Below are 23,194 nucleotides of genomic sequence, written 5' to 3'. Positions count from 1 at the left end.
AATTAGGGTTAGAGCTAAACTCCGCAGGAAAGTGGATCTCGAGGTCCAGATTTGAGGATCCCCGCTCTAAAGTAAGCAAAATATCTTAAAATCTGAGACTAGCCTTAGATTACATAATACCAAAATGGTTGTAAAGCCTAATTTTTCATTTCTTCAAATGCTATACTGGAGTGTTCAGCACACAAGCCGTTACAGGACTGCTTATGCATACACATGCACCACTCTGGCAGTAGATCCATTTGCAGTAGTCTGTATCTCACTGAAGTGGGTCCAGGGCAGACTACTGCCCCCTAGTGGAGACATTTTCTTTCTTTCTTTCTTTCTTTCTTTCTTTCTTTCTTTCTTTCTTTCTTTCTTTCTTTCTTTCTTTCTTTCTTTCTTTCTTTCTTTCTTTCTTTCATGTCAGATGTGTGAGTTGTGAGCACAACAAATAGGGATGTCAGTAAAGGTCCTTATAAAAAAGAGGAACCTTTAACCTCTGTGTTTCTCTGTACACTACCCATCTCTGCACCAATGTATGCTAATCTGACTGACCCTTAACCTGACCCAGTGAGTCCTTTAAACCCGCTTTACTTCTCTGATCTCTGAATCAACCTCTTAACCCACAGAGTGGTGTCACAGTGATGAATCAGCAGAGACTGCTGCCAGCTAATAAGTGTTGTCTACATTCAGAAAGAGGGTAAAGGTCAACTTCACCTACCATCCCCCATCACTCAAACCTTCACTGAGCTGTAAACACCAAATACTGCACTGAGGGACATAAACACTATCACAAGCTGCAGTACAGCATGCAAATCTGGCAGTATAACATTTAGCACACTGTCTGTAATATATCAGGGTAGCAAAAATGCTTTCATTTTATCTCATGTTTGAATTATTTTGTCTCTGGGCTCTCAAGAACATGTTTAGGTTATATTTCATACCCAAAAGAATAAAATGTTCTTATTTTAATATTTAAGATTATTTATTTTTATTTAAAATGATCTATTTTAATCTTAAGAATTTTATAATTTAATTAATATTTTATAAATTAACTATATTCAATTAAAGAAGTCCCTGAATGTCCTCAAAGAGAAGCTGTCATTTAACATTTTGCTTGATATTAGTCTTTCTTCTTCTTTTCGTCTTCTTAAACCAGTTAAGCAGTGGTGGATGGTGATTGAGCAAGTGACTGATGTATAAATTCATGGTCAGAATTGTTGGTATCCTTGGTAAATATGATCAAAATGGTGTAAAAATAAATCTGCATTATTTATATATTTATATATATATATATATATATTATTTATATATATATATATATATATATATATATATATATATATATATATATATATATATATATATATATATATATATATTATTTGATTCAAAAGTATAATAATAATAATAATAATAATAATAATAATAATAATTGGGGAAAGATTGCATTATGAAATAAATATTTTTCTCTAATACACAATGGCCACAACTGGTACCCCTAGAAATTCTTATGAGTAAAATATCTCTTAAGTATATTATTTCCATTCATATTTCCAGTATATCCATTCATATTTGCATTTTTTTTTTTTAGCTCACCAGGGTGACCGTGAACCTGTAATTATCCAGCCATGACTTTTGTATTTAACGGGTATAAATATGAGGCAACATGATGAAATGTGAAAGTGGCTGCATGAAAGCTACAGTAAAGTGCTGAAAATTCCTGTTTCCACTTTCAGGGCAATAATTTAGAAGTTCCAATCAACAGAAAATGTTACAAATCTCCCTAGAAGAGAATGTGTATCTATTAGTATCTAAATGTGTATCTGTTGTCTTAAAGCAAGGCCATGAGGAGAGTTTAAGTGCCCAGTCTCCAGTCAGAAAGCCCCCCCGAGAAAAATGCTAAAAAAAAATTGTAAAAACAAGAGAATAAAATACTCTTATCCAAAAATAAACTACAGCATATTCAGCTGTCAGACATTACTGGAACTTACAAACAGGACCGAGGTCTATGTTCAGATGAAAGTAAAAATAAGCTTTTAGCAGCAAACACTCAAGATGGGTTTGGTTCACACAGGGGTAAATGAGTATCTTATATGTATAATTAAATATTCTGCTTTATCTTTAATGCTGTTGGCCTATTTTTCTGCTGGAGATCCTGGACACCTTGTTCAGATAGATGGCACATGGATTCTATCAAATACCAACAGATAAATAAGTCAAAAGCTGACCCTCTCTACTAGAAATGTTATAATGGGCCAATATACAATGATCCAAAATACAAACATCAAAATCAAAACAAAAATGGGTTATTGAGCACGAACCAAAGCTTCTGCAATGGCTATTCCAGTTTTCTGGCTTGATCCCTATAGAAAATGAATGCCGGTGAACTGAAGAGGAGAAGCACTAACATAGCTGGGAATCTGAAGGGTCTGGAATGGTCTCTGATCTCAAGTGTTACCCAAACTCATCAGGCATTATAGGAGAAAACGCAGAGCTGTTATTTTGGCAAAAAGAGGTTTCAAAAAGGCGAATGCTTATTGGAGAAAAACATTTAATAATGATATAGTCACCCCTTTTAAATTATTACTCTCAAAAGAATAGTTAGATGTAAAAAAAAAAAAAAAAAAAAAAAAAAATATGACAAGGAGGTAGCTTCCCGCAATAAATATATATATATATATATATATATATATATATATATATATATATATATATATATATATATATATATATATATATATATATATTTATTGCGGGAAGCTACCTCCTTGTCATTTCTGACTTGTAACAAAAAAACAGAGCAATGCCTAAAAGCTGTTAAGGTGTACAGTAAACAAGCTAAAAAAAAAAAAATCATTTTTAAGCTGTAAACGACCCAAAAAATGTGTGTTCTGTTACAAATAGACTAATTCAACAATAACTCAACTGTTCTTCCTCTACAGGAACTGCAGGACAGAATGATGTGCCATTTGATCATTAAACCCTCTACACAGAGACCAGTGGTGGACAGTAACGGAGTAGCTGTACTTCGTTACTGTACTTAAAGGGGGGGTGAAATGCTCGTTTTCACTCAATATCCTGGTAATCTTGAGTACCTATAGAGTAGTACTGCATCCTTCATAACTCCAAAAAGTCTTTAGTTTTATTATATTCATAAGAGAAAGATAGTCTGTACCGATTTTTCCCGGAAAAACACGACCGGCTGGAGGTGTGACGTGTGGGCGGAGCTAAAGAATCACGAGCGCGAGTAAGCTTTTGTGTTGAGAGCGTTTGGAAGCTGTGACATTACCGTGAGGAAAAAAAAAAACACCATCCAAAACAAACCATGGCTAACAGTCAGATTCAGCCGTTTATTTATTATCCAGAATCAGATCCCGAGGCTGAAACTGAACGAGAGCAGCATCAGCAACGACTCGCTCCGAGCGGGACTCGAACCCGGGTCTCCGGCAGGGGAGGCGGACGCACTAACAAGGAGGCAGAGATATTTTAAGCAGTTTTTCTCACCGCATGCGGTTCCAACACACGATCGTGACCCTTTTTCATTGGGACTGCATTATCCTTAAGAAATAAACGATGTGCAAATCCGGCGTCAAACTGGGCCTTGTTTGTAAAACAAGCATCTTTAGTGCGAGTCTACAGAAGTAAGAACCGGGAGATCTGGTGAGTGCGTGTGCGTCTGATGTTGCTAAAAGTAAGTTATTAATGTCCAAATTTAGGATTAACTATTGTAACTCAAAATCATATTAAGGTCAAAATTGTCAGTTGTTTAGGAACTAAATCCGCTGTAAAGAGTGATCTATTTAAGCCCACTGAAATACTCGAGTGCAGACGATGCAGACACATATCAGCGTCTCTGTGTTTTAGGTAAAAAAAAAAAAAAATTAACCATTAAACTAACACAGATGAAATAAAATAACTCATGCATGTTCAAATTCCCCGCTGCCGTAAAATTAACAGTTTTATTAAAATGCTACCATGTCCTATGTGACGTCTGTTTTTATATTGTTTATCAACTGTAACGTTATTTTGTTTAATATTAATGTTGTTTGGATTAACTAGACGAGTAGACCGACATACGTAAATGTTTATTCGTAACCGTACTGAAAATAAGTAAATATTGTTAGCTGAAGCTAACTGTCTAGCTAACAAGCTTGCTTGTGCTAACTTGAGGTTATTTTTATAAATAATGTCAAAATATTTTTATTCAACCACATATATATATAGGGGTGTTTTTACACCACAGACAAGGTTTGAGAAGGAAAAAATCATTATGAAAATATAATTATATTTTCCTTAAAATGTTCTTCCTAACTTCAGGCCTTATTATCATGTCATATATAACGATGATGTTCTGTAAAACAAAACTTTAAAATACTTTGTCCTTACTGGTGAAAATCAGATGCTCATCTCTGTTTTCTCTCAGGTACATAACAGTGTAAGCTTCACAGTGAACATTACTCTCGTAAACGTAGTCCATATCAACAACAAAAATATATCTTGACTCCATATAGTGGTTATTTTGGTAAAAATCCCAGGTATTTTGAGCAGTAGGATTATAAAAAAAAATATGTGCTAATATAAAATAAAATTAAGTAGCCTACACTCTAAAAACTGCTGGGTTGAAAACAACCCAATTTGGGTTATTTTGACAACCCAGCGCTGGGTCAAAAAGGGACGAACCCAGCGCTGGGTTATTTTAACCCAACCAGTTGGGTTATCATATTTAACCCAGCCTGCTGGGTTGCCTTTTTTATGGTTTAAAATGACTATATTGCAAGGTTTAAAAAAACAGAGCGGGTGTTTTTTATCACTGTATTTCAGAAGGAAAACTACTGTATTTAGAAAATGTTCGATATCATTTCGCATGTGCTTGATAAGGCAGCGTTTGTGAGCTCAGCACCGCTCTGCAGCCGTTACCGGAGAAACCTACCTCTCCCGCTCTTAGCGCCTCCTGCTGGCAGAAAATAAACTCGCAGAGTGCAGCCATGTGGGGAAACAATGCATTTCTACGTTATAATTAACCCAAATTGAGCTAGGCATTAAACCTACAAATGTTGTTCATTTTAAATATCACTTTTACACACAAATAATAATTACCAAAAGGAAAATATTTATTAAAAACAAGAGAAAAGTCAAAAAGTAACATGTTAGAAGAAATGCAGAAAAGGATGGCATTAACAGCTACAGAGTTCATAAACAAAGCATTGAACATTTGATGAATATAACTTAAGATCAAATTGGACTTTGTTCAATTGTATATATTGTATAAAAATATACGAAAACACATACAATAAATTTACAATTAGTTAGGTTTTTTTCCAACTATTCTGGCATGACAGTACACAAATAAATCACAACATTAACTTTGATATTATAACATTTAACAGACGCATGTGTGTGTGTGTGTGTGTGTGAAAGAAAGTGACAGGTGTATGAATGACAGAGTGTAAACTCTTCTACTAAACAACACAGAAAAAGCATTTAACTTTCTTTTTTTTTTTTTTAACAAATTATACACTTACAGTTTGTTTCATAGTCCATGAATACAGATCATGCATCACGGTCAATTTTCATGATCTCTTTAGCATAACTGATGTAATCATGAAGAAACCCCATCAGCACAGCATCTGACATCTTCTACATCATCCAGGGCAGCGTCCTCCTTTAAACCACCGCTGCATCAGTTTAGGGGAAAGAAGATTCTCCTCTCTGACCAGGATTCATCCCAGTCACCGCCTGTTCTTCATCAGTGGCCTAAGAGAAACACATTTGAAAAAATTAAACATTTAATTAAACTATCCATTTTCAGGTAGAGGTGTATTCACATCCGTAAGGATAGGTAAATAATCGGTTTTAAAGTTTCAACACTTTGTGTGGTTGTTTAATGTCTCAGTCCACCACAGCGCTCCAGAATGCTATAATGGCAGCACTAGTGTGAGGACATGCGATATTGTTTGAATAAATATTGCTTTCAGAAAGCTTCTTTACTGAAACATTAAAACAGACATGACCTTCACATACCTCACAATATTCATGTACATGGAGGGCTGCTCTTCAAACCGTTAGTTCAACAAATAATTAAAATGTTCATAATTTACTCTCCCCATGTTTTTCCAGACTCATACAAACTCTGCTCATTTTTTGGAAAACGTATGAATATATTTAATATTCTCTTTTTGTGTCCTCCATTGCTGGTCTGGGAGACCAGTATTTTATTTTGAACATACATGTTTGCTATCATATAATTTAAGATGTATTCATATATAAATATCAGAATTTACTTCTACAATAACTCTATATTTATGAAGCTTGAAAATACTGATTATCTAGACTATAAATGGATTAACAAATATTATGAGAAAACTAAAAATATATTAATTTATGTTGTAAAGACAGACAAAAGTCTTATAGGTTTGGAATGACTTGAGGGCAAGTAAATGATTTTTTGTGTGAACTTTACCTCTAAGAGCGAAGACCAAGAATAATGACTCTCCAAATCAGACAAGACAAATCCAAACTTGGTTTGAGTTCTGCAATAAAAAACACAGACATCAATGGTCTTAATGAAATGAGCACGTAATCACACTGTTGTTGCATCAAAATGTGAAGTAAATTGGCAGGAGACAACAGAAAAATGTATTTTCTAAAAATAACTTACATAAAATCTCAAAGGAATGATGCTCTCCCATGTCTCTTGCTTTTAACATCTACAAAAACAAAAAACAAACATTATTTTACTCTTAGTAAAACACAACAACAACTGATAACATGAAATATGAAGTTTACTTGCCTCAAACGATCTTTCCCTCTCTTTAGAAGAAGCTGAGAAAACCACCTCCTCACACAAGACTTGTGTGTCCTTAACTCCAGTTAGTTTGAGTTCTGCAAAGAGGGACATCAATGGTTTCAATAAAATATTAACATATACATACATACATATATAAAATCACACTGTTTTTGCATCAAAATGTGAAGTTAACAGGCAGGACACAACAGAAACATTAATTTTCTAAAAAAAAAAAAGTAATAATTTAACTTACATCAGTCTCAAAAGAAAGAAGTTATCTTGTCTCTGGATTTCAACATCTAAAAAAAAACACACACATTATTTTAGTCTTAGTAAAAATAAAGATAACTTGATGTTATTCTGAAGTTTACTCTCCTTAAACCGTCTGTCCCTCTCTTCAGAAGAACACCTCCTCCTCATCCTCACACAGGTCTGTGACTCCTCACACAAACAGCTTCTGTGTCTTTAACTCTCAGCGCAAGGACAATGAAGACAGGAGCTCGACAAGAAATATTACATGTAAAACATACTTTTAACAGTTACAACTTCAACAGCCTCAAAATAATTATGCTAGTCTTTACTACACAATGCCGTTTCCTTTAGGAGACAAACATACATTCAGTTTAACCGCGAAAAAAAAAGACAAATTCACATGAGCGTAACCGTGACCATAACCGTCTGTTAACGCCTCAAAAAGTACAGATAATGTAAAATCTTATGTAAATATGACAAAATACATTCACAGACGTTATATTAAAAGTACATCCTCCGTTCAGTAACGTTATATGAGGCAGTTAAGACCTCCGTGTCTGAGGCGAAAACCGCGTCCGTTTTTTTTTTTAAATATATATAACGTTAAACTCCTTTGTTTCCGCCTTTCATAAAACCTTCCGCCTTTCATACAACCGGGTAAACAATAAAAGATAACTTTACATTTTGAATATTTACTTACCATAGTCTTTCACTCGCTTCTCGCTTCTATCACGCTGAGAAAATGGCGGCTGCTCGCACTGGAGACGTACGATTTTGACGTGACGTGCGTGCTCTCCTTCACGTCCGCGTCCTCAACCCAGTCCGCTGGGTTAAAAAAGAGAGTTATTTTCAACCCAAACTTGGGTTAAAACATCCCAAAGTCCTATCCAACGGCCTCAACCCAGCAGTTGGGTTGAAAAAACAACCCAGCGTTTTTTAGAGTGTATATAAAATTGCAAACATCTATCTTTCAGTACTTTTTTACTTAAGTACATAAAAACATTAGTACTTTTGTACTTTCACTTGAGTAAAATTGAAAAAGGAGTACTTTTTACTTTTACTGGAGTAATATTTTACTATACGTATCCGTACTTTTACTCAAATACTTGATTTGTGTACTTCGTCCACCACTGACAGAGACACATTACACAATAAGGCCACATCTTTCCAGAAGCACGGTCTTTTTAAACAAGGATAGTTCACAATTTTAGAAAGTGAGTTGAGTCATAATGTATTAAGAGAACATATAGTGTACAGTACATTTAGCACCAAGGTCTGCATATATTTGTTAGACAGAAAATATTTTTCATCTTCTCGATTTGACCTTTTTTTTTTAAATCTTTTTTTATTTTTATTTTATTTATTTTTTTTACTTGGTTTTAATCAGCAATAAGCTCATTTAAGAAATTAGTTCAAATTCACAGGCTTGTGCTCTGTTGTTTTACCATTAGCTAAAATGTACACAAAAGAGACCCCTTCGTTTAATATCAGTACAATGAACAACTTTGAAATGTGCCCCATGGCCCCCTGCCGGAGTATTAGGAAAACACACACTGCTCTGCTCTGATTAATAAAGGTAAATTAGCAATTTTACTTTCCAAATTTAATCAGCGCCGCCCCCCCCCCCCCCCCCCCCCAGGTGCCAGGTGCCGCCTCCCTCTCGCTCCGTCATGGAGTCAGGTGTGTACCTGACGCTGATTCAGATGTGGAAGACGTGCTTGTCGCGGTCGGTGAGCAAATTGGATACGAAAATATTATTTCAGCGTCGAGGATGAACAAAGCGGTGGTGATTTTCCTTAAAGACGAAAGTATGGTGAGTAAATTAATTGAAATTGGCATTTGGATAAATGGAGCATTTTCTGTTGTTTCACTGCTTGTCTCGCAAGTTACAATCTCTAATAGTGACATTGAGAAAGAATTGTTGAGGTTTGGAAAAATGGCCAGCGGAATGAAAATTATTCCGCTGAGGTGTTGGAATGAAGCATTGAAACACGTGTTGTCTTTTAGGCGTCATGTGTTTATGTTTCTTGATCAACCGTCGCTTGATATTTCCTTCCGAATTCAACATGAGGGTAAATCATATATGATTTACGCGAGCACGGTGAACTTGAAGTGTTACATTTGCAGTGACGTTGGGCATAAGCAGATCGCTTGCCCACATAATAACACGCACATGCACTGTAAAAAAATATTTAGCAGTTTAGTTGTTTCAATGAATTTTTTTTATGTTGACACAACTTGCAGTTACTGAATTTGTTCATTCAACTAAACATTTTAAGTTTCCAGTGTCTCAACTAGTTTGAAAGTTGACTGAACTAGGTTATTTGTCCTCATAACTTGAAAAAAATGTTTTGACTCAATTCAATAGCAATATCACGTTCACAACATCACTTATCGCGAAATCTCGTCATTATCGTGAAGGCTGTTGAAGACAGAAGAAGGTCGTCAGCCATACTAGTGAGTTCCTCCTCAAAGTTTGGACATTTTACTAGAATACAACTTTGGTAAGTAAAATATTCGTATTTATTGGCTTAATGTGTAAAATTACATTTGTTGTCTCAGAAGAGTAAGTATGGTTTAAAGAGTCGTAACTTATATTCTGTATGTAAGTTACTGTATGTAAATGTTCATTTCGCGGCGCTCTGAAGCCTCAAAATACAGGCGGTTCCACAGTATTTTCCTTATTGAAACAGATATCCTCCCATGCGGGACAGCGGAGCTGAACTTATGTGGAGAACGATAAAAATACAGTTTGTATGTATTATTTGAGCCCAGGGCTGCGTTAGAGACCGTTCAAACAGAGCGCGAGAGCTCAACCAATCACTTTATGGATTAAGAATGGCGGGAATTAAAAAAAAAAGGAACTGCTCTAAACCTGACAGCGTAAGACATCCGTCAGAATATACATCGATGAAAAATTAGGGGAAAAAAAGAAGATTACTACTCGAACTATGTCTTTTCTGCATGTTATAAGGGAAACGAATGAGCACCATAGATGAGCACCTCCCTCAGAGTTCTTCTGGAGCGCGTAACTTAACGTTACATTTGATATCGCAGACATAAGCTTAGTTCTGATGATTTTTTTACAGTCTACGGTTCAGATGAAGTTCTGAAGGTAGCGTTACAAACTCTTCTTTCAGTTTTCTGAAGTAACGTTAGTCATTCAAGTGCCTCAATAGAACCTAGAACCCAGTGTAATGCTGCGTGAATATCTGTTTTTATACAGTCTATGGTGAATATACGGTCATAAGTAAATTGCATACGTTCAAATCTATATATTTTAGAATAAAAGTAATAATAGCATATATCTTGTATAAATAGAGATAAAATAATGATCGACATTAATGTGTTAAATTTCCTTGTATTGTGTTATAATTCTGTGTTGTGTCATTTAAAAACATCGTCTGGATGGTATAGTTTGTCTTTGGCATTTAAAACAAACTTGTCAATACATTTGACTTTCTCTGTAAAGATTTATTTATATATGTATGTTTATTATTTTAGTGTTTTAACATGTTTTTGTATTTTTCATATTTATGATATTTTGGAATGACTGAAGATTCAGCGCAGAATTCAATAATCCTGTGGATGGACCGCAGCGAGTCCTTTTGCAGTTATCCATCAAAATGCTATGCAGACATAATGGAAATGGCATTTACATTGTAGAGCTTAGACAAAGTTGTAAGTAAATTTATTTATTTACAAATGCACATTTATTGGAGACTATATGCTTTACGATTGTAAGGCCCTGTTTAATGCATCCCTTTGTTTTTATTAAAGCACACAGGCTCTGCGCAGGAATTCATCAAGGACATGACTGTTGGGATCACGCTTGTGGATGACCAATCTGAGCACCATCAGTCTGCAGTGATGTGATCCAGGTAATAGAAGATGAAGAAATCTGGGTGATCTGGGGTTGTAACACGTTGTGGTGTTGTGTACTGTGTTAAACTATCTGGGACTGGGACTAACAGAAATAAACTAATTCAGGATTAAAACAATTTGAGGTTTAGTAAATGACAATTTTCTTTCTTTTTCTTTTTTGGGTGAACCCTTTACGAAAATGTAGATATTTGCATCGGAAAACAGCTTCAAAATTTAGAGAACATAATTTGACCTTATTTTACCTTCAGTTTTATTCCTTGAATTTTCTATAATTGGTATTTAAAATGTCTTTATAAAGTGTTGAATTTATCTTCATAAAACCACAAGAAACCCTGTTTATGGACATAGCCATTCTTTATTATTTTGCTGAATACTGTTTTGAATCCTGAAAAAATGTTCAGTGCTAGCATATTGGCCATTACCAACTTTGCTTAAAGGATTATTTCACCAAAAAAAATTAAAATTAGGCCATGTTTTACTCATTCTCAAGGCACCATATGTGTATATGATTTTCTTCTTTCAGACAAATCTGATCAGAGTTGAATTAAAAATTGTCCTGGCTCTTCCAAGTTATATCATGGCAGTAGACAGGTGTGTTTTTTTTTTTTTCTCAGCAGTCCAAAAATAGTCAAATAAAATGCACCCATCCATCAATAAAACGTGTCTCACATGGCTCTGGGGGGTGAATAAAAGCTTCCTGTAGCAAATCAATGCGCTTTTTGTAAGAAAAATATCCATATTTAAAAAGTTGTAAACACTTTTTTTCTCTTCCACTGACTATCATACGTGCAAGCCTAATATTGTGATTCTAATTCGTGATTGGCGTATTGTTGTCTCTCCTCCGTTCTTCCGTGTTCGTCACTAATCATCGGTGCATGCATGACCCTTATATCCTATTTTCATCCACCCGGAATGGCTCTCAGAGAGAAAAAGTGTTTAAATATGTTTTGAATAACATTTTAAATATGTATATTTTTCTTACAAAAACACATGGATTCACCTCTCAGAGCCATGTGAGGTACTTTTTATTATGAATTGATGCACATTATTTGACTACTTTTGGACTGTTGAAAAAAACACCCACCTATTGCCATAAATATATTTTTATATAATCCAACTGGATTTGTCTTAAAGAAGAAAGTCATACACACCTACGATGCCATGAGGGTGAGTAAAACATACATGGGTTAACCAACCCTTTAGGAGTCATGCTTTACTCTGAACATGCAGTGCAACAGACTATTATTTGAAAGGAATACCTATTTACACCAGTATATTTTCTGATCATTGTATACATGGTGTGACAGATTAGACACTTAGAATTGGATTAAGAAAAAAAACCTGAATATGTTGTATTGGTTTGTCACATTTTATGTCATTCAGAAATCTTGTAGAATACCAATGAAGAAAATAATTTCCCCCCATTTTTAGCATAGTTGGTTCTGGGGGTGTATTTTACACTTATCTTCCCATGGTCTTTTAAACTCTTTGTGTTCAGCAGAACAAAGAAATTTGTACAGGCTTTTAAAAGTTTAATACAGGAAGTTATTTTTAATGTTTCTAAACGAAACCGTTGAGGTGCACCATTTACTTTTGACTTTAATTTTTGGTTAAATTTTTCAAAATATCTTCCACTTGAAGGTGAATTACAATTTGCATTTATTGGTAGCTGTGCTTTTAACAAAACACACAACTTTAATAGTGTATGTACATATGTGTGTTCATTTGTTATAAATGTATTAAGTAATGTAATATTTTTTTTCTTTTCCCAGCCATCCAGTGACATTAAGGATGTTGAGAAAGAAATTGAAGAGGGCATTCTGATTGTAACTGAGGAACAGCAATGTGATGTGCTTCCCAAGGAATAACCAACATTGGTCTCATTTGGACATCCTGTCATCGGTGACATCTCCCATGTCCCCAAGGCATTTGGACTCCTAATGGGTCTGTATGCAGTGAACATCCACTACCTCCAACACATTAAATACACCTTTGAGGCTCTGCAAAAACTTGTGAAGATCAGCTGCTCCCACCATGTGTTCGCTACAGCGGCAGGAACTGTAGGTGTGGGGGAGTGAATGTCCAGCGCTCTCTCCACCCTCAACACCACAAATAAGGTGTCCTTGAGCAAGGCACAACTTTTCCCCTGGCGCTGCAGCATAAATGGCTGCCCACTGCTCTGGGTGTGTGTTCACGGTGTGTGTTCACTGCTGTGTGTGTGCACTTTGGATGGGTTAAATGAAGAGCACAAATGTATGTCATGTCACTTTCACTTTTCAATGTTCATGATGTGTCCATCAGCTCCACAGCTCTCTTTCTTAAAAAGTAGTGTTTTTTTTTTTTTTTTTTTTTTTTTTTATAAGGAAATTTAGGTTATTTTGTGCCTTTCACTACATTTTAGAATGTACATTAAAGTTTATCATGTCATGACTTGGAATATGCATGTTCTCATGTAAACAAATGTTGTTTCACCTCTCATTTTCTTAAACAGTATGTACACATTTTCAGTATGTAGCATTATGATGGTGGAGAGTTTGGAAACTTTCAAGATCCTTCTGATGTTAACACCTCTGTCTGGTCATGTTGTGCTATGAAATTTAGAATCTGACGGTTTAGATCTTTGTGCTTCCATGTGCATTCATTCCATTTATATCTTAATATACAGAAGTACAGTACACTCATTTTTTGTAACTAATTGTGATATTATATACATATATCTTGGTTTCTCATTTTGACCATGAATTGCATTATGGTGGGGGGAGTCCATGTGAACTTATGCATGTGCATGTGCAGGGTTAATATGCAGAGTTCAACCTTCTGATTTTCATATTGAGTTATGAAATTAAAAACAATCCCTGTGGTTTTGATCTGATGAATTGAAATGCAACTATTTGTTTCTCAATCCCATGCCAATGTTATTTATTATACATCACACTTTCAAGTGTCGGTTCAGATCTTTAGACGTGTGTTTGTATTTTGCATTTTTTGTTTTGTTTATCAATTATCAGATGATGTGTTGACAGCAAATTGCTTGTTCAATTTAAATGTGAATGAAAGTGTTGTCTTTATCATTAAATAAATTACATTAAAAAAGTGTTTTGTCATCTTTATTTAAACATTTAAGGCAGTGGGGTAACATTTGTTTATGATTATTGATCGAAGTAAAAAAAAAAAAAAATTCCCTGTTGACACAACATGATTTAGTTGACTGGACTAGAAAATAATAGTCAAGTCAACTTAAAGAAATTTGTTACCTGGACTAATTCCACTCTAATTTGAAGTTGTTTCAACAAGAATTTTTTTGTCAAGATAACAAAAAAATTTTAGGCAGCGGGGTAACATAATATTTTTAGTTGACTCAACAAATTATTTTTTTACAGTGTGGAAAACAATGTAAATGAGATGGAAGTCATTCCTAGTGTACAGACTGGAGATAATGTAGAGATTAGTGAAGAACCAAACAAAAAAATAATTGATGGGGAAAACAAAGATGAAAGTGCAGGTGAAGGGATGAGTAAGCAGAAGAAGAGAAATTCACCTGGAAGTGTAGTTGGGGTAGTGGTACTGAAAGGGAGAAAATGTGTGTGTAGGAGCTGGTGATAATGGAGATGAAGAGGGACTTCGTGCTAAGTTACCAAAGGTTGTGGCAGACGATGCACAAGATACTGGACAGAATGTTTTGTCCCAGTTAACTGATGCTACGGATGAGCAAGATTACAATGAAGATGATGATGATCATTTTTCAGAAGCATCAGATATTCTTTCTCAAATTGGTGAAGATCAGCTATATACAGTCAATGAGGTTTATGATTTCTTAGATGCGACATTTGGAAAAGTTATTGAGATTAGTGAATTTTTCCCTGATGCAAAAAACTTTTTGCAATCAGCTGTGAAAATTCAACAGACAGCAAGTTACGATGAATTAAGTAGAAGAAAAAGATTTAGATTTAAATTTTTTTTAGCGAAATTGAGAAGAAAAATGGCCCTTGAAAAAGGTTCAATAACTCCTTAATTATGAAGTCATTGGGGGTGTTTACTCTTGTCTTTTTCTTTGCTAACCCTTCTTTTTTTCTTTCTTGATCTTTCCTTTTTATTGATGGGGAGTATTAAGATGGGAACAATTAACATTAATGGAGGAAGGGATGGTAAAAGAAGAGCAGTGTTGAGAGAATATATTGAAAATAAAGATATGGATATAATTTTCTTACAAGAGACACATAGTGACTCAGCTAATGAATTAAAATAGAAAAAGTGGTGAGGGCATATTTTTTTAAGTCATGGCTCTAATACAAAAGGGGGTGTTGCCATCTTATTCTCAAAGAAAATTACTATGACCTTAGTATCTAGTGAAGAAATAGAAAAAGGTCGAATTTTTGGCTGTTCAGGTTAATCTGTTGGGTTTTCCATTTGTGTTTGTTAATGTATATGCACCTAATAGTGGTGCAGAAAGGATAAAAGTTTTTTTAAATTGTCAAAGTATGTTGGGGAAATATGATAAAAATGCTTGTCTTGTTTTGGGTGGTGACTGGAATTGCACATTAGATTGTGCTTTAGACATGAATGGAGAAGAACTGTGTCCTCTTTCTGCTACTTGTTTAAATGATGTAGTAAGCAGTTTTGATTTGTGTGATGTTTGGAGATCACAACATCCGGTAGAAAAACAATATACTTGGTGTAAATCTTCAAGTGACTACATCAGCTTTGCTAGATTAGATCGTTTTTATATTAATAAAGACTGGTGTAATAGAATTTTAAAGGCCTGTATTTACCCCACTGGTTTTTCAGATCATCATTTATGTATGATTGTTTTTAATTTACAAAAGACAAGATGTCACAGTTATTATTGGCATTTTAATGTAAAATTGCTGCAAGATGCTTCTTCTTGTGAAAATCTTTATTTATTTTGGGCAAAATGGAGAGAGCGAAAGACTGATTTTAATGATGTTGTGCATTGGTTGGATGTTGGAAAGGCACAAATCAGGATTTTTTTGCCAAAATTATACAGCAAATGCAAATCATTGTTTTAAAAAAAACTGTTATGGAGTTGGAAAATGAAATCAAATCAATTGAAAGAAGTCTAATTAACCGAAATGGTGAATCAACTGAAAAACTGAATGAAAAAAAGAAAGCACTGGCCTCACTTTTTCATGAACGAGCTAAAGGAGCATTAATAAGAGCTCGTTTCCTTTCCTTGAGAGAGATGGATGCACCAAGTTCTTTCTTTTTTAGTTTTGAAAAGAGGGAAGGAGCACGGAAAGCAATGTTACATTTAAAGAAATCAGATTGGATCAGTAACAATTAACTATGGCTATTGATTATTATACAGAACTGTTTTCAGAATGGCCATGTGATATTGGCTGTATGGATGAACTTCAAAGACTTACCAAAGTTGTCTGATAAACAGAGGAGTCAACTGGACTTTGAAATGGATATGGATGAATTAACAAAGGCTGTTAAACATCTATCCACTGGACGTGTACCGGGAATTGATGGACTTCCAGCTGATTTTTATAAACAGTTTTGGGACTTATTAAAAGATGATTTGCTTGAGGTTTTTAAATCAGCTTACAGAAAAAAAGAATTGCCAACAAGCTGTAGAAGAGCTGTTTTGTCTTTGTTACCAAAGAAAGGGGATCTTGGTCTTTTAAAGAACTGGAGACCAGTGTCAATTTTATGTACTGACTATAAAGTCTTAGCGAAATGTCTTTAAAATAGATTGAAATTGTATTTAGAAGATATAGTAAATGAGTATCAAACTTATTGTATTCAGAAATATGGTTGGATGTGTTTGGGCAAGATGCATCTCCTAGATGTTGGAGAACTCTATATAAGTCACCCATCGAAAAACGCACTGCAGATCTTCAATGGAGGATTATACATTGGGCAATTGCAACTAATAAATATTTGGCACATGTTGACCCCACTGTGGGGAGAGAATGTTCTTTTTGTGCTCATGAAGAATCTCTAAAGCATCTGTTTTTTAGATTGTACTAGGCTAAATGGTGTGTTTCAGATTTTAAAGGGATGGCTTCGAACACTTGGAGATGAGATGGATGAAAATATGTTTATATTTGGACCAAAGTATGTTGCCTCAGATAAAAAAAGAATTTCTTTAATTCATTTTTTAATTGGTGAAGCCAAGTTGGCAATATGGATTACAAGGAGAAATAAGCTTAAGGATAGTGGAACGACTGAACCCGAACTTGTTTTAAAGGCTTTTGCATCTGCAAGAATTAAAGCAGAGTTTGCTTTTTTAAGTTAACAAATAAATTGGTGGTATTCAGTGAGTTTTGGGGACAGGCTGAAGTGTTGTGTGTAGTTGATCAAGATGAGAGTTTATTTCTGAAATTGTATTTTTTTTTTTTTTTTTTGTGTAAATGTATATGTGTGTATGTTAATGTTAGTATGTTTATATGTGATAAATTGTTGTTCAGAAATAACTTTTTAGGAAAAAATGTTATTTATTAATCTTGGTGAATAAAGAATTGTTAAACTCAAGTCTCTTTCTCTCTCTCTGTCGAAGTGCATGCTGGGGGTGAAAGGTGTGAGGTGAGGGCGATTGTGTTTGTAGCTGCTTGCTAAAAACTTTTCTATTTTTTTTATCTTTTTGTTTGCGTGTTTTTTTCTTTTATGTGTTGAATTGTTTTACTGTTTAGTAGTTAGGGGTGTTTTGCGTCTGCAACCAGCGCTGCTGGGAGGCATGACGAGACAAAACACAATGAGTTTTGATAATTTAACCCGCCGCCATGGAGTGAAGGTGGAGTCTAAAATGAACGTGGGGCAGTGTTGTTTAGTGGTGGGAGAGATTGTGGGACACAACAATATTGTTTCCGCGTCGCGGATGAACAGTGCAGTTAATTTTTTTTTTTAAATCAGTTGAGAAGGCAAATGAAGCTGTACAAAGTGGTGTAGTGTTGAATGGTTCACTCATGCCGGTTTTACCTTTGAGTAGCTCATCTAAAAAGATTATACTGTCCAACGTACCTCCGTTTATCAAAGATGAAGTACATGAAGTAGATGATACAGGAATTATCTCGTTATGGAAAACTGGTCTCTCCTATCAAAGAAATTCCTCTTGGGTGCCAGTCACCATTGGTAAAACATGTAGTCTCATTTAGAAGACATGTTTTCATGGTGCTGAAAAATAAATAAATAGTAAAATAAATATGGCACATTTTAAAATCGTAACTTTAAATTTAAATGGTGCCAGAGATAGTCATAAAAGAATTATGTTATTTGAGTTTATGAGACAAAAGCAAATTGATATTGTGTTTCTACAGGAAACATAGTGATTTTAAAAATGAGACTGACTGGAGAAAAGAATGGGATGGACAAATTGTCTTAAGTCATAAATCCTCTATTAGTGGAGGGGTTGCTGTTTTATTTTCATTTTTTTTTTTTACCTTTATCTTGTGTAGTTGATGAAATAATTGGAGGGTCGGTTTTTAAAAATTAAAATAATTTTTGAGAAAAGTACTATTTTGCTTATTAATTTTGATGCACCTAATAAAGGATTAGAAAGAGTTATTTAAAAAAAAAAGGTAGATACTGTTTTGAAAGATTTAAATCCAGAAGAGTTGTTATTCATTGGTGGAGATTTTAACTGTACCATTAATGATAAGTTGGATAGGAATCATATAGAACCACATATTGCTTCTCAGAAATCACTAACACAACTAATTGAAACTCACGAATTATGTGACGTATTGAGAAGTATGAATCAAGATGTCAGACAATATACACTGAACATTCTATCTCTTTGGCACGACTTGACAGAATATATAGTGTTCAGCATCAACGTAATCTTTTCAAATTTTGTAAAATTATTCCAGAGGGGTTTTCTGATCACAGTTTAGTTTTGTGCAGTGTTTTAATTAAGTTTGTAAAGTTTAAGAGTGCATACTGGATCTTTAATACTTCATTGTTAAGTGACAAAAAATTTATAGATGATTTTAGTTTTTGGGGGGAAGTTTTTAAACAGCAAAAATATTTTTATGTTTCTTTGCAACAATGGTGGGATTGTGGTAAAATTCTTATAAAAGATTTTTGTCAAAAGTACACTCATAATGTTACTCGAGACATAGCCCATTCAATGAAGAATTTAGAAACTGAGATTGTTGCTCTACATGATATAATAGCTTCTACAAAAAGTAAAAAGTATATTTATGAATTGAAGAGGAAAAAAGCATGGTGATAGACCTGTTGGGGGTTAAGGAGCTTTAGTTTGCTCACGTTTTCAATCTGTGGTTCAAATGGAAGCTCCTTCAAAATTCTTTTTTAATTTGGAAATGAAAAAAGGTCAGAGTAAAATTATTCATTCCTTACAGTCAGCTGCAGGACAAGAATTCACTGAGCCTGCTGATATACGTAGCTGTGCTGTTGATTTTTATTCTGACCTTTATAAATCTGAACTTGTGGAATGGGGTGCAGATGCTGATCATTTCTTGGAAGGACTGCCAAAGGTGGATGAAGAGTCCAACAATGAACTACAACAGACTTTGTCATTGCAAGAGCTTCATACTGCAATGATGAGTATGGAGAATGGTAATTGGCGCCCTGTTTCACTCTTGTGTTCAGAATATAAATTTCTGTCTAAAGCTTTGGCCATAAGACTTAGTAAAGTTTATTGTATCCCTAACAGGTCTATTTTGGATAACATTGCTTTAATTAGAGATGTTTTGGATGTTTCTAATCTCTTGGGAATTAACTCTGGGTTGATTTCTCTTGATCAAGAGAAAGCTTTTGCCCGAGTTGAACATCTGTTTTTATGGAATACTTTAGAGGCTTTTGGTTTTAGCCCTTCTTTTATATCAATGATTAAGGCTATGTACTGTAACATTGAGAGTGTTCTTAAGATTAATGGTGGTTTGAGTGCTCCATTCAGAGTTCAGAGGGGAGTTAAGGCAGGGATGTGCCATGTCTGGTATGCTGTATTCCCTTGGGGTCCCTTGGGGTCTATCTGGGAAATGAGAGTTTCATAAAGAAAAACTGGGAAGGGTTATTTGAGAAAATAAAGGGCCGACTGGAAAAATGGAAATGGTTACTCCCTCAGATGTCATATAGAGGGCATATTCTTGTTATTAATAATCTTGTGGCATCTTCATTATGGCATAAATCTGCTTGTCTAGATCCTCCAAATGTACTCCTTACAAATATTCAAACAGAACTTATTTTGGGACAATTATCATTGGACTCCTCAAAGCATGCTGTTTTTGCCCAAGGAGGAACGAGGTCAAGGATTAGTAAATCTCACAAGCAGAAGAGCCACCTACCGTCTCCAGTACATACAAAAACTTTTAATGGGACCTTACTCGCTTGCATGGAGACCATTGGCATTGAGCATCTTGAGAAGAGTGGGTAATATGGAAATAGACTTAACATTGTTTTTAATGGATCATAAAAAGTTAAATTTTACTGGAATTTCTGCTTCTTATCAAAGCTTGTTTAAAGTATGGGGTCTTTTTAAAAATCAGTGGATGGAACCAGCAACTTCTCTCTATTGGTAGTTGGAAGAACCACTTATTCTTGGAGCTCGGTTCGATGTTTCTGGAGAAGATTTTCCTGGGTTAACAGATTTGTTATTGAAAAAAAAAAAAAAGATTTTTAAACTAAAAAACATTATAAACGAATCAGGATATGATTTACAAATACCTGATCAAATTGCAACCCTTTTAGTGGTGAGATCAATACGCTTTGCTAAGAAGTTTCTTGATAAATTGACTGAGATTCTAACTGAAGAAGAAAAGATACTTTTAGAAGAGTTTGGTGCAGGGACTTTAATCCCTGACAGTAAAGATCTTTTTCCAGATATTGAAATTTCCCCTGCTATAGATGTCTTGTTTTACTAGCCCTCTGTTAAACCTGGGAATTAATAAACATATTGATTTCTGTACAGTAGAGGGAAAAATGCTGTATAAATGTATTGTGAAAGTTATCCATCAATGTAATCTAAGTATTAAAACGGACACAGTATGGAGAGAAAAATTTGGGATTAATTCTGAAATTAAGCCTGTTTGGAGAGCAATTTACAAACCACCATTAACGAAAAACTTGGCGATTTACAATGGCGAATTTTACATTGAGCGATTGCTGTGAATGCCTTTGTATCTATTTTAAACCCCACTAATTGACAAATGTCCCTTTTGTGTGGAACGAGAGACCATGTTTCATTGTTTTAGGGAATGTAAGCGACTTAACCCTCTTTTTGACTTGTTAAAAGTTATTTTTGAAGCAGGATTTTATTCTTGGTTTTTTTATAGTCCAAAACAGAAGTCAAAATGTCATGTTATTAATTTTATTGTGGGACAAGCAAAATATGCTATCTATAATACTAGGAGAAATATGATAGAGGAGAAGTCAGGTCAAGATGTTGTTTTTATTTTTAAAAATATGGTAAAAGCAAGAATCCTTATTGATTTTAATTTTCATAGATTAATGAGTACAGTTAATGTTTTTGAAATTCAGTGGTGTTGTAATAGCCTGGTAATACCAGACTCTGCTACTTCACTTTGCTTCGTAGAGAGAGTGTGGAATGGCATAATAGAGAAGTGTTTTCTCTCTTTAATTTCATTTTTGATTATGTACAAAGTAGTGGTGGGCCGTTATCGCCGTTAACGTGCTGCGTTAACGCGAGACTCTTATCAGGCGATAAAAAAAATATCGCCGTTAATCTATTATCAAAGTTGGGTTGGGAGCTGGGTCTATACTAAGCAAGCTATTATGACTTTCACCTTGATATTTTATACAACTGACTCGCTGAGGACAGCCTAAAAAGATGCTCAGGACAGTTGACGGGCCACTGCTGCGCTGAAAATCATGCGCTCCCGCTAAAAAACAACCAATCAGAGCAGCGGTCCGTAACTTTGTTTGTGTTCAAAATGTAGAAAAATTTATATAATAAGCGAGTACACCATGAATCCATTTTCCAAACCGTGTTTTTAGCCTGTCCTGAATCACTAGGGTGCACCTATAATAAGTGTTTATATTCTGATTATTTTAGATTGCTTCGGGGGTACCGCGGCGGAGTAACCCAGTAACTTTGTGATTCTTCATAGACATAAACAGAGAGAAGTAGTTTCGGCTACGATGTTCTTCCGCAAGACGCAAGCAGTTCTGTTTATTAACCGCTAGAGCGTCAAAAGTTCCCTACCGCAGCTTTAAGTGAAAGTAAACAGTAGAGGGAAAAAATGGGATGTGTATTATATTGGATGCGTTCATCGTCTCTTAAAGTGACTGCGCCTAATTTAGCTCTTGACTGAATTTCTTTGTAGTTTTAACAGTGAAACCAAAAATTATTCAGACTCCAGATATAATTTTTGATATATATAGCAAAACTGTAATAATGTGAGAAATGAAGGTGTCTGAATAAATGTAGGTTTGATTGTATATTTAATTTTTACATTGAAGACTATCCAGTGCTATTATTTGGTTTCTGTACCTTGACACCTACAAACTTGAAAAAAAAACTTAAACATTGGTGTGAAACAGGAGTAATGTTGTTTGCACCTTGTGCAATGTGGAATTAGTTTACAGTTTTTTCAAGCACTTTGTGATACATTTTGGAAACAGGAGATGAGCCCCTTTTCTAATGCACCACCTAGCTTGTTAAACCCCTTCTCAAAGACTTACTGTTTGTCAATTTTATTTGGGTAACACATATTCTGAATGCCTTCGGCAGAATTCGAATGAGCCATTTTAATCTAGATTAATCTAGATTAATTTCAATATCACAGTGAGATTAATCTAGATTAAAAAAAATAATCTATGCCCACCTCTAGTATAAAGTGTTGTAATGTTTGAAGAACAATTGTCTTAATAAACAGATTGTAAAAATCAAATCTCTTTCTCTCTCTCTCTCTCTCTCTCTAATTTTGTCATGTTTCTTCCTGTGGAGATTCATACTGTCATGCCAAAAGATAAATAATCCCTTAAAACAAGAAACAGTAATGCACACACACACACAAGCACACAGGCTGTAGTGGCCCTTTGACAGCCACTGTCCCTCATTTATCAGGAAGTGTCTGCTGCATGCTGCATTTTTCCACGGGCTTTCAACTTCACTGCTAATTGCAATTAATCACCAGGAGAAGCAGATGCTTGCAACAAAGACTGCTGGGAGGAAAGTGTTTGAGCATTTGCGTGATGAAGCTGTCTCTGAGCCTGCTGTGTCTGTGGTCTGAATGTGGTCACTCACAAAATGACCCTTTCATCAGGACAACAAGAGTCTGTCAGATGTGGATAACCTGACACTGAGTGCTCATGAAACCCGAAGCAAATCAAAGAGGAGGA

At 34.8% G+C, this 23,194-nt stretch overlaps 1 protein-coding gene and 2 long non-coding RNA genes across 3 annotated transcripts in view; 1 reads left to right on the top strand and 2 right to left on the bottom strand.

The window, feature by feature from the left end:
• The window catches only part of LOC127977424 (genetic suppressor element 1-like), an 870,445-nt gene that overhangs the window by 573,360 nt on the left and 273,891 nt on the right, over positions 1 to 23,194 (bottom strand). The gene's annotated exons all lie outside the window — the stretch shown is intronic.
• Positions 5,070 to 6,691, bottom strand: LOC127977441 (uncharacterized). The gene is made up of 3 exons (XR_008158216.1): positions 6,641 to 6,691; positions 6,443 to 6,512; positions 5,070 to 5,736 (listed from the first exon to the last, which is right to left on the bottom strand). It is a non-coding gene; the product is annotated as an uncharacterized LOC127977441 (long non-coding RNA).
• Positions 8,675 to 22,345, top strand: LOC127977439 (uncharacterized). The gene is made up of 3 exons (XR_008158214.1): positions 8,675 to 10,702; positions 10,802 to 10,902; positions 12,679 to 22,345. It is a non-coding gene; the product is annotated as an uncharacterized LOC127977439 (long non-coding RNA).

This window comes from Carassius gibelio, chromosome B18 (assembly GCF_023724105.1).
Source record: "Carassius gibelio isolate Cgi1373 ecotype wild population from Czech Republic chromosome B18, carGib1.2-hapl.c, whole genome shotgun sequence".
NCBI classification, from domain to species: domain Eukaryota; kingdom Metazoa; phylum Chordata; class Actinopteri; order Cypriniformes; family Cyprinidae; genus Carassius; species Carassius gibelio.
The sequence above is the reverse complement of the archived record's forward strand: the minus strand, read 5'-3'. Positions and strand labels throughout refer to the sequence as shown.